Source organism: Vigna angularis, chromosome 4 (genome assembly GCF_016808095.1).
Source record: "Vigna angularis cultivar LongXiaoDou No.4 chromosome 4, ASM1680809v1, whole genome shotgun sequence".
NCBI classification, from domain to species: domain Eukaryota; kingdom Viridiplantae; phylum Streptophyta; class Magnoliopsida; order Fabales; family Fabaceae; genus Vigna; species Vigna angularis.
The window spans coordinates 32,138,394-32,151,483 of NC_068973.1; the positions used below are offsets into that span (position 1 = coordinate 32,138,394).

General features: G+C 35.3%; 1 long non-coding RNA gene across 10 annotated transcripts; it reads right to left on the reverse strand.

Moving 5' to 3' along the window:
* Nucleotides 1–4,614: 4,614 nt before the first annotated feature.
* Nucleotides 4,615–10,334, reverse strand: LOC108331014 (uncharacterized). Of its 10 annotated transcripts, XR_008248236.1 has the most exons (11): nt 9,452–10,324; nt 9,139–9,361; nt 8,807–8,882; nt 8,659–8,711; nt 8,441–8,551; nt 8,210–8,353; nt 7,605–7,847; nt 7,068–7,260; nt 6,902–6,957; nt 5,516–5,708; nt 4,615–5,012 (listed from the first exon to the last, which is right to left on the reverse strand). It is a non-coding gene; the product is annotated as an uncharacterized LOC108331014 (long non-coding RNA). The 10 variants fall into 10 exon arrangements; XR_008248234.1 differs by having other exon boundaries at nt 8,441–8,711; nt 9,452–10,328; XR_008248231.1 differs by having other exon boundaries at nt 8,659–8,882; nt 9,452–10,328.
* Nucleotides 10,335–13,090: the final 2,756 nt, after the last annotated feature.

The window sequence follows — 13,090 nt, forward strand, 5'->3', positions numbered from 1 at the left end:
CACTAGAAGGGGTTTGATTAATTAAATAAACGGCATAGCTCACAACCTCATGCCATAAATGAGATGGCACATTACCATCTATCAAAAGTGATCTTGTCACCTCTAATATATGTCTATTTTTCCTCTCACCCACTCCATTTTGTTGTGGTGAATAAGGACATGTAGTTTGATGCAAGATGCCTTTAGAGTTCATGAACTCTATTAATTCAGTCTTAAAATATTCCCCTCCATTGTTTGATCGAATGACCTTAATAGATGTGTTAAATTGTGTAACAATCAGATGATAGAAGGAAAGAACCACATCACACACATCACTTTTATGTTTAAGCAAATACACCCAGGTTACCCGAGTACAATCATCAACAAAACTGATAAACCATTTTTTTCCATTATGTGTAGATTGTGGGGCAGGGCCCCAAACATCTGTATGGATTAATGAAAAAGGAAAATCAGTCTTTTTATTGCTTAAAGGAAACACAGTACGATGGCTTTTTTCCATTACACAAGTTTCACAAAGAAAATCAGAAATATTGCATTTATGAAATAATGATGGAAATATTTTTTTTTAGATAACCAAAAGAGGGATGCCCCAATCGTCTATGCCATAACCAGATCTCCTTTTTGTTTTTATCGTGTGTGTGTTCATTTGCAAGACAAGCCAACGCTCCTTTATGAGTTTGTTGTGAGACATTTTCAAGATAATAGAGTCCCTCCGTCTCTCTCCCAGTGCAAATCTTCTCCTTGGAATGAATGTTCTGAAAAAGACAATGGGTTGGGTAAAATGAGGCAATACAAGAATGTGATTTGATTAATTTGCTGACAGAGAGAAGATTACAGTTCAATGTAGGGACAAATAAAACATCAGAAATTGATAAGAAGGGTGAGAGAGATATAGTACCTACACCTTCAATACACCTTCAATAGGAGATGAGACCCCATTGGCATTAATAATAACAGTTTTAGAACAATTAGGAGAAAAATTAGTAAATTTATGAGGATCACAGGTCATATGATCACCTGAATCAATTATCCAATCACTATCTCTAGTAATAACAGAAACATTAATAGCAGAGTTAGATATACCTGACTTAGTCACAAATCCGGCAGTAGTAGAAATATGGTTCTTGGAAGTAGCTTCTACCTTGGTATGGGGAGTAGTTTTACCTTTTGGATGCCAATCTGGATAACCATGGAGTTTAAAACATGTCTCCATGACATGATTATCCCCATTGCAGTGGGTACAATTGCGAATTCCTTTCTTTAGGAAACTTTTTAACAACAAAGGAAGTCCCCATAGTAGACTCACTATCAAGCATAGTCGCTTGACGATTTGCCTTGGCACAAACAGTTGCATAAACGGATTGAACATTTGGAAGGGGAGTGGTAGCAAGGATACAACCACGAACAACATCCAAATGTGTATCCAGGCCAGCCAAAAAAACATAAACTCGTTGAGAATTAATCATGTTGTTATATTTTTCAACATCTTTAGGACATTCCTCGTGATAGTATCATACTCTAGCCATAATCTTTGCAATTTTCCAAAATATGTAATAACATGTCCTCCATTTTGCTGAGTAGAGATTACCTCACGATATAATTGATATGATTGGGATGCATCTTGGTTGACTGAGTATGTTTGTTGCACAGTGTCCCAAATGTCCTTTGCTGTAGGTAAGTGAATAAAGAGGGATATGATTTCTTTTGTCATGGAGTCCATAAGCCAAGACTTGACTAGGCAGTTTTCATCTTCCCATGCTTCATATTCATCAGATTTCTTGTTTTCTGGTGCAACCTTTGTTCCAGATATGTAACCCTAACGTTTTCTGCCTCTAATCTTGTTTTGTGCGTTCAACGACCACTCAACATAGTTGGTGTCGTCAAGTCGTTCAGGGGTGAGCGATTCATGCATATGGGTAGCAGCGGAAGTCCCAAAATCATGTTTCTCCGATTGATTTTTATCGAAAAAATCCATCAGAAATATTCAAACAAAACACTGATTAGAAAGTGGGTTTTAAGCCTAACTCAACCCCACAAAACCAGCTTGTAGGATGAGGTTTGCACCTCACTTATATATTATAATTTGGCCTTATCTCTAGTCGATGTGGGACTTCCAACACACCCCCGCCGAGGTATAGACATCTCGTGCGTGATAGTAGAAATTGGGTGATCCGATAACGGCCCGATAGCGCGTGGAATAGAATGCCTACTTAGAACTCGCTAGGATATGCTCTAACCATGACTCTGATACCATATTAAAAGGTCTAAAGAATAATTATGATGTATTATTTCGAAGATTAGAGTACCATATATATACATTCAAGGATCCTATAATCCTTCATCTATTAAAGGAATGATAGGTGCACAAATCTGCACAAATTATAATAATATCTAAATTATAACTAACACAATATTTGATTTTCTAATATCCTTTAATAGAATATTTGACATATCTTAACACTATTAACTGAATTTCATTCATCTGGCACTGATATTTCTTTAAGTTAAACTTAAAACAATAATTATTCTTCTACTGGCATGTAGAAGTGGTTACAAATTTGATTATTTATCGTAAAATATGTTGAAATTCAAATAAGCATGTATGGGCCACATTTTAGAGGTGGATTACTTAGAATGACAAGCAATCCGATTGAGGATTCGTATATGAAAGATATTTGGTTAGGGATGTATCAACCATATTTAGTTCAACACAAACATGAATCATATTTAGTACAGGATGTGGTTGACAAGTTGACGGATTCACGACTGCAAAGTCAAAAATCATGTTGGATCAAGTATGAAGAATCTTGAATGGAGACAATTTATTATTAAAATTGATTTAAACAATAATAATTTCTTCAAAAGCACTCATTAATCTTAGACAAAACTCGTATTTTTTTCAAAATAAAATCAATATATACACGATTTGAATGAGAGATCAAAAGGGCATTCATCCTTCCAGGTGATTTTAAATACTCTTAATATATTTCAAAATTATAACTGAGCGTGAATTTAAAGTGAGATTTTTATCATTCATGATACTTATTGCACTTTCGTGAAGGATATAGTCATACAAAAAATATTTATCTCAAAACTTAGACCATTCAATGAAGATTTGATATTATTGTTTTCTTTTATGTGTGACCTGTATAGATGGAAATTTTAAAATAAAGGTTTTTAATTAAAAACATTTATCGTCTTAAAATATATGTATCTTTTAATGCTTGATTTTTTAAGATCTAGAAAAAGTAATAAAATATATTTAATACTCTTGACCATGTATTGTGGATACACATTGCACTAACATAATTCAATGGGCCTGCAACAGCTAGTTATGCGGTATGGACTCTTTCTTTCTCTACTTCTATTATTACTAACTAAACCTCATACTTATATAAAAAGACTAAAATATTCTTCTTCACTGCACCATACCATCACTCCGTCATTGTTTCTACTATTTATGCCCCATCACCTCTAAAGAGGAAGAAGAAGAAAAAAAAAACATGTTGAGGAAGAAAAGCTCGTTCCCAAACTCATTTCAGAACGCATTTCATATGTTTCAGAAAACTTGTTTTGGAAATATTATTCTAAAAAAGTTGTTCAGAAAGATAGCACATATGTTCCGAAAATCTTCTTCTTAAGTTTCTTGTTAAGGAAAGCTTATTCCATAATACATTTCATCTGTTCAAAAAAGATTATTTTGGAAATTCCCTTCTGAAAATCTTATTCTTAAAATTATGTTCCAAATATTTTGGATAACCTCTTCTAAAAGGTTTCCAAAACAAATAATCCAGAAGTCACTTTTACAAATGACAAAATAATCATTTAAAAAATTAGAAATGTGGGGTTAGAATTTCTGGTAGTGGAGGAAGAAAAAGCCTGCATATGTCTAAGTTGGGCTGGATCTTGCCTCCTTTAAGATGTTGGGTTTAGCTCGCTATGTCCATTCCAATGTCTTGTGACTCTTACCTGCTCTATCGGACAGGCCTTCATGGGTTAATATCATGCTTTCTCGAAGCCGTTAATAGTTCACTACAAAATAAAATTGAATTACATACAACCAAAATCCGTATATAAAGTTCAAAATTCGTATATAACACTTAGTTATATACGACTTACATACGGATAAAAATCCGTATATAAAACTATCGTAGCTAAATTATATACGGATTTATCCGTATATAAATTATATACGGATAAATTCATATATAATATCCATATATAATTATGTACGGATAAATCCGTATGTAATATCCATATATAACTATAGTTTTTTTAAAAAAAAATTAGGTAATCCTAGATTACACCACCAAATTGCTTTTAGGAGTTTTATATATCTGAGTAAAGATAAATACAACCACCAAATTGCTTTTAGGAGTTTTATATATCTGAGTAAAGATAAATACAACCACCAAATTGCTTTTAGGAGTTTTATATATCTGACTAGAGATAAATACAACCATCAAATTGCTTTTACAACTAATGCAATACATAAATCAATCATGAATTACTTAAAAATACAACATAATAGACATACACAATTGAATATTTTTTTAGTTTGAATAATATCAAACTGTGTACAAACATGGATGAAGTTAAGTATGAACATCTAAATAAATTAACAATCACGTGTATCTTAGTTGATTTTCACATTGTAAATCAATATACAATTAAACTGCTAAAGGTAACATTTTTAAAAGCTAATTAACTTTGATTTTCATATTGTAAATCAATATACAATTAAACTTCTAAAGGTAACATTTCTAAAAGCTAATTAACTTCCTTCATAGCCTGAAATGGAAGATTAGAATAAATCTCCTTCCTAAAGGAAATTTTCATCCCTTTACCTTCATCTTTATTCAGAATCCAATTTCATCATTAAGTGGGATTTTGTGTTCCCAAATCAGCAGTTCCTTCGCTTTGCTAATATCTGGCTTCCTCATATGTAAATCATCAACTGTGTTTGACTTGTATTCTATTGTAATATTGGAATCAATTGTTTCCTTAATAACCTGCATGTTTAAATTCATGCATTAAATTAAAAGTCTTTCAAAACTTACATATAAACAATACATGATCAATCTCAAAAGATTTCATGTAACACGCGTTGCCAGGAACCAATAGTTTAGATTTATGGTTTGTTTTAGTACGTGCACTTGCACACAAACAAAAGAATTTATTTGAATCTATTTTGTGTTATAGTAATAAGTCTCAAATATTAGCAAAGCAACTGATCCAAAAACACCACGATAGTAAATAGTGGGATGGTCATTATAAATACAAGATAAATAACTTAAAATCTATATATCACAAACCAATAAATGTTTAAGCACAACGAACCATCCAAAATTAAAGATAAATCCATAATTTATAATCAAGACTAATGCTATTATTCCATCAAATATGTTTTGGTAAATTTTTTATGGGTCTGGTAAATAACCTTAAAAGAAATCCAACTCTACATGCATTGGAAAATGGCCATGAGGGGAAGATATTCTGGTAAGAAAAGACTAACCTGTCTTCCTGACTTTTACTTATTAGCTCTTGCATTTTCTCCACCGCATGTACAAAGCAAGCCCGTACTTCAACTTCCTATTTAGTCCCTGGACCTATTTCTCCTCAATCAATACCATCTTTGCATCAAGATCAAGCTTTACACGTGTCTATTTCAACCCATGCAGGGAATGCAAATACTTTAATGCAAGCACCTAACATTGAACAAAAACTCATGTTCTAGACAATGTAAGTGAAAAAAAAAAACAAAGCTATATATTCCACTGATTATCAATATAAAGAGTAATAAGTTATCAAACAATTATTTCTTCTTACTAATAATGCTAGAGAGTGAAAAATTATTCAGACATCTCAACATTTAGAATATTGTCTTTCATCTTAGTTTCGTAATTTACAATATTGTCTTACAGTAAAATAAGCTTAGCTAACTTTTAATGTTTTTATGAGTGTCTAACTCTATCTTAATTTTTCTTTCAGCCCAAGTCTATATTTTTTATATCAAACATAAAAGTTCCACTTTAATAAAGTACATTTTTGTTATTTATCTTCCATGTATAAGAAATGTAATTTTAAAGTCTCGTAGTGTATACCAAAAGTGTTTAAATCTAGTTATATATATATATATATATATATATATATATATATATATATATATATATATATATATATATATATATATATATATATATGAAAAAAAAAGTAGTAGCTATTTTCCACAGGTTCCACACTAATCCCAGAGTCAATAAAAATGCCATGAACAAACCAATGGCTTTCCCTTTTATAGAGTATACATGCCATCTAGGGATAGTCTTTTTATACATGTAAATTATCACCATCAGGCAACAACCAAATTATTTATACATGTAAATTATCACCATTGGTAATGTGATGAAATGAGCATAGTGCGCACTACATGCCAAGACAATGAATCTAATGTAAATAGACAAGCACTGAGTAGTTTTGTATTTAATTCATGAGACAAGTTTGGCACTATATTTGTTGACTAATGAGTAATGACTATGAAATAAGAATTTTGAAGCTAACCAATTCCATTGAAAACTATAGAATATGTTACACAAAACAAAACTTTGTGCCTTCTTCGTAGCTTGGCTTGAAACGTGGAAACAATTGTTGAAATTTAAGGATTACATCTTTTTTGGGACAATAGTTTTGCTTCAAATATCAGGTGACCAAAAATACTCCAGTAGAATGAAAAATGAACTACACAATATCGATTTTAATTGACACAACCAAAACACAAAATGGATGAATAGCTAAGGTGGTAGGGAGCAAATGAGAACACAACATCAATGCATCAAAATACTTTTTTCTCTGCTTTGAGATAGAAAAATAGTTGCGGCAGAAAAATAGTTGCGACAATACATACATCACTCCTGTCAGTTTGAGCCAGGGTCACGAGCATGTTTTCTTCCACCACAAATCCTTAAAAACAGGAAACAGAGTAAATGTCATTTTTGAAATCATTAATGTACACAAGAACCAGAAAAAAAAAGTTATATCAAACAAACTAAACATATCTCATTAATTATAACCTTTCTAAAGCAAGGTAACATCCTCCATTGATCCCTCGATGACCTCAACTACATTCTGGAGATTATTCGCTTTGACTAGTGCACGAGCATGTTCTGACATCTTCGTCGCTTCCACTGCATACACCTTCCTCACGCCTGCTTGAGCTGACCATATAGCAAGAATGCCACTTCTAGTCCCCACATCCAAAACATTCTTCTCCCAAATTAACTCACAAAGTCAGTTCAAAATCACTCACAATAAATCATAACATAAACACAAGCAATAACCATAACCAATGCTCTCAAACTATAACACGGCAGCAAATGTTATCTTATCCAATTCTTGTATCAATAAAATTATTCAAAAGTCATTTGGTAACAATAATTGATGATTATCATTATTCAAAAGCCAAGACAGTGGTTGAGATTCATGTAAACTTGCCATCATCAACGGTAAAGTCATCCCTTCCAGGAACTATGAAGCAATAATATACCAAATAAAAATATTGAAAAGTGGAACAAGAAATATTAACAAAGAGAAAATACAACATTTACTACCTGGTTAGTGGTCATTTGAAGATGACATGGTTAGAGCTTAAGTCTTCCCAAAAATACGACTAAGTTAAAAATGCAAAGAGTATCTCGTTTCCAAAATCTAAGCATTTCTTGTGGCTTCCGCGAATGCTTGGACGCGGCTTCGACGATTCGCTGGCGATTATGGCGTGAAGGTTGACGACCTTGTCCTCCTCAGAGGGGATCTTAGGGTGACGCGCCTCGTGATGAATCTGCATCAAAAAGAGACTAAGCATGGAGGATGTCTTAGAACTAATAATGTAATGTATACAAAAAACTTAAACATGATAAGGAAGATGAAATTAAAAAATGATCTGTTTTACATAAAAGTTTATCTGAACCATGTAATACTCCTATTAAAAAGAACAAGATTGTTGAAATGCATCACATAACCATGCGTACTGATTATGCAGAAATGTAACAAGAATGATTTAGAGACAGTGGCAGTGATTGTAAACATCCAAGAACTAAATTAAATGTCGACTAGATGGCATATGTTATAGTCAAAGTTTTCTCTCAAGCATACTACACCTACACTTACAAATGAATCTTAATCCTCAAAAAGAAGAAAATTGAAGGAACTCAATTACCCAAGTTATCAAGGAAACTCTGTAATTCCTTCAAACCATGTGAACTCCTCTGTAAAATTCTTTAAGCTCATTCTGCCTCTTAAACATCAAATGTTTCATCTTACTGGCTTTGACAACATTTAATCGCTGGACCTCACCTTCAACCTGCAAATATATATATGATCAAACCACAAATACTTAAGTATTGAAGTGAACATCTGTATTCTAAGTTCAAATCAACAAAAGTTTCACCTGCTCAATGACTTCTAAAGAAAGATAACCACGGGTTGACACTTCATCCGCTAATGCTAAAATTAATGGAGTAACATGGCTAAACTTCTTTTGCTCATTAGTTGGTTTCTCCTAAGAGAACTCAATACATCCCAGAGAAAACGCATTAAAAACTTCATTTAGGTGAGTAAGTTTGAACCAGGAATAATAACATGTACGAAACTAATTACTTGACTTACCAATGCCAGGTGTTTAGATGTGATGGACTTCAAACCAGACACTTGCACCAGAACTAAGAATTAGAAGACACTAGAATGAGAAAGCTCCATGGCCAATTAAATTGAAATGGGATCATGATAGACCAATGAACTATGTAGAGGGAGGAACCTAATATAGGATAAGTAGGGAAGCAAACTGTTGTAAAGCTACAATACAGGACCACAATGTCTAAGGCAAACTTCACCTATCATTCCACATTTAAAGATAAAGAAGACATTCGTCAACTAGAGGTAAAATTAACTTCCAAAACATACTACCTACCCTTTCAACGAAAAACAAAACAGAAAAAGCAATGAAATGTAGTATAAGATTTGATGATACAAAATACAAAGTAGGAATTTCAATTTCCTTAGCATAATGGTTGACAAATGTCTGAGGTTTCACAGCAGAAAATAAGAGTATAGGACATTGTAATGAAGAAGAAAACTAAGTGATTTAACCTCGTCTGGAGCTCCAAGAGGGGTTTGGTCTTGGCATCAACGGCGACCCACTCTCCGGTCTCTCTCTTCTTCTTTTGCACTCTCACTTCCATGGTTTGGCCTAGGAATAAGTCCATCACCGTCTTTCACATTTCAGAAGCTTTATTCATCAAAATCAACTACATATTCAAGAACAAACGAATATATTCGGTGAATCTTTGCGCAAACCCCACAACGGACCATTCTGCATCAATCTCAACAGAGAAGAGAGGGATTTATGGACTTAAGGATTTAGGGGACGAGCAAAGAAGAAGGTTTGAACGAAGAAACTTACCGATTGAACGAATAACTCTCCCAAGTGAGCATGATGTCCAACAAGGTGAGTGAACACGAGAAGAATGGACGAACTTCTTCTCTTTGAGTGAGCGTGAGCGAGAAGAACAGTTAGTGTGGGACATTCTTCTTCTCTACCAGTGACCGTGAGAGAGTGTGAGTGAGAAAGCTTTAGTCAGTAAGCACGAGACTTCGACGCTACCATTCCAGTCGTCTCCACGTGAGTCTAAGAATGAGTTAGGGTTCCAAGGGGAGAGCCAACGAGGAGGCATGACTGGTGGAGCGGTCTCCAGTCCCCTCAACCTTGTAATGGAGCACGTGGTAGCGGCTAGGGTTCGAGGAGAGGGAAACACGAAAAAGGCGTTTGCAGTGGAGGTTAGGATTTCAATCGTATTTCACTTCGCATTCCATTCTCAAACTTCCTGTACTGCCACTCCTCAACGTAGGCCATCTTATTGAACCGAACAAGGTGTTTGAACTTATTGGTATACTCAGAAACCGACATCCCACCTTGAACCAGCTATAGAAACTCCACTTCCTTCGCAAAACGGACGCTGTCAGGGAAGTACTCCTCGTAAAACTTGCCACGGAACACTTCCCAAGTGATCGGACGTTGGGCGTCTGCCAGAATAGCCCGTGTGCTCGCCCACCAGTGGCTTGCTTCCCCAGTTAACAAATATTCAGTGAACGCCAACCGATTCTCATCTGGACACCTCTTGGCGTTGAAGATCTTCTCCATGTCCCTTAACCACTGATCCGCTTCGTCAGGGAGGCCTTTCCCACTGAACTTAGCCAGATGGTGTTGGAGGAAACTCTCCAAGCTCCATTCAGCAGCAGGTGGGGCAGCGTTGGAAGAGGACGCCCCCGGAGTGTGCCTGGTTGCTGCTAGAATTTCCATCAATTGTCTCTGGGTCGTTTCAGAGTTTGCACGAGAGGCTTCCAAACTCTGCATAGCGTTTTGATTCTGCTGCATCAGTGTGGCATTCTGCTCCATTAAAGTGGTGTTTTGCTGCTGCAATCTATCAATTACAGTCTCCAACAACCTAGTGTTGTTGGACGTATCGGGCTCATTAGGTTGAGGTGGAGGAGGGAGTCTAGGTGCCATTTGTTCTCTGGACACAGAGAAAACGAACGTTAGTCATGTTCAAGGAGTTGAGAAAAATAACTCATTTAAACACATATTAAGCACACAGCAAAAACACAGTGCACTCATAACCTACAGTGTCCTTTAAGAGAACAAAATTGCTCTAATACCACTAATGTAACATCCCAAAATATAGTAGTTACCATAATCAGAATTAATTACATTTAATCAGTAAAACAGTGCAGTCTTCACATTTCTAAACGAGAGGCAAAAGCCGAACGGCTTAAATTACAGAAATAAACGAACGCAACATAGAAAGGAGTTCAGAGACGAACGGTCTTACAAAACCTTGACCGAACGTCCATAATAAAACTACAAGACTAATAAAAGAAAACACGCAAGCGCTCTAAGGCTCGGCTTTAACTTCCACTTCCACCGGATTTGCGTCTTCCAAATTTTCTTCTTCTAGCATCTCTTCAAGTGACGCACCTTCGTCTGCTTACATCCACACGGATGATCATTGCAATGACAGGACGAACGTACATAGACAAAAAGACAACACAAGGAAAACGAAAGGGTAAGCTTAAGTAATTTAATTTATACATCAACATATACACCAACATTTCAATTCACACAAGCACATACTCAACACATAACATCCACCGAAATATATATATATATATATATATATATATATATAAATATTCTAGACCGACCGTCCGGACTGTATGAATCTGTGTAGTTACAAGCGTCCTTGCACCCGAGTGATGTAGTGACTGGGATACACCAAACAGCTGCCACTCGAGGTCAGTCCGTTCTTACGTCGCCCATGTTAACTTATGGACTAAGGACCTCCTGCCGTTCCCACACATGACATACTTCCTCTACATGAAGATAGTACTCACAGAACATCAGGATGGACAGCGAGTCTTAACTTATCCACAATCATACTTTACCAAATTTAATATTCAATATATATATATATAAGAGTCGTTCCTCCCCGGAACGCTCGTTCATATTCCATAATCGTATAACCATTCAATATAGTGTTCGCACTTCAACATCTTATGATTTATCATCATCTCTATCTTTGGTTTTAAAAGTATAAAATAACGAACGTTCATACATCTGAAGAACGAAGACGAACGCTAAAGAATAGATTTAGAAGACTCGTTGTCAAACCGAAGAAATCAATACGTACTTACATGACGGACGTGACTGCTACTAGAATCAGTTGAATGAACCGACTCTTAGAGATACAACATCAAAGTTCAGAATAATTTAGGTTCAAAGACTCTAGACCAAATTCAAATGGATAAAGATACAAAAAAAAAACGATTATTTAATTATACTGAGAACATTTTGTTTAAAAGGATCGACTGCCAGTCAATGACCGAAAGCGAATATTCATTTACTAATAATTTGGAACGAACGCTATTTACGTACGTTCCGAATTCAAAGGTATGGACGAACGTTCGGTATAAGGCCGAACACTTCTTAGGACGAACGCTAGATATAAGACCAATAATTATTCAGAGCGAACACTTGGTATAAGACCGAGTGCTAATTAGGACGAACCCTCAGTGTAAGACCGAGCGCTACCAATTTATAAGTATAAGGGATAATAACTTATTTTAAATTACAAGATTACCACTAGGCTGAGCCGAACGCTCAACATAGTATTTCACGGGACGATCGTTCTCGAACGGGATTCTTTTCAAAATAAAAGAATTCCTTTTTAAGCAATTGACTAGAAACCGAACGGTATAAGACCGTACGATGACGAACGCAACTTATCATAGTAAGAATTATCATATTCATATTTTTCATCTATTCTAACTCAATATTTCTCATACGATTCATAATCACATAATTTCAGATTCCTCATTTAATTTACATACTTTATAGAATTCATATTAACAACTCATACTATACAAAAATCATCCATTTTCCAACTCATACATATCAACCAACACATACTATATTCATTCATGCATAACAGCGATCGTTCAGGCATACTCAAACAGCATACATCTCATACATTCAATTCCTATCATGCTTGCACACAATCATCCAAGTATAAACTAAATTATTAAGCTTCCCTTACCTGGATAGCAGTGTACACCCAAATGCAAGGGTTTAGTTTGTCCTCTAACAGCGTTCTACCCTCAGGTTCACTCAACAACTTTCACTTAATCTAAAACACCAAAAATCAGAAACAACTCAGACCTATAACCCATGCATGCAACCAGAATGACGCTCACGTCTCCAGGAAAGTTTCTACGGTTCTGAAACGTGATAGGAGAAGAAGGTGATGAGTTACAGTAGAGAGAAGGTGAACTGGTTCTAGAGAGAAGTTGGAGAAGAAGAAAAGGCAGGTCTTGGTGGAGAAGAAGGTGCATGCAGAGAGTGGGAGAAGTGTTTTCAGAAAATTTAGTTTTCTTCCCCAAGGTCAAACGGATGTGCACTCTCATGCGGACACCTGTTTTTCCACTAACGGTTCAGAAGATTCTAAAGTGACACTTGGCAGGCGTGCGTCTGTGTGTGTGAGTGCGT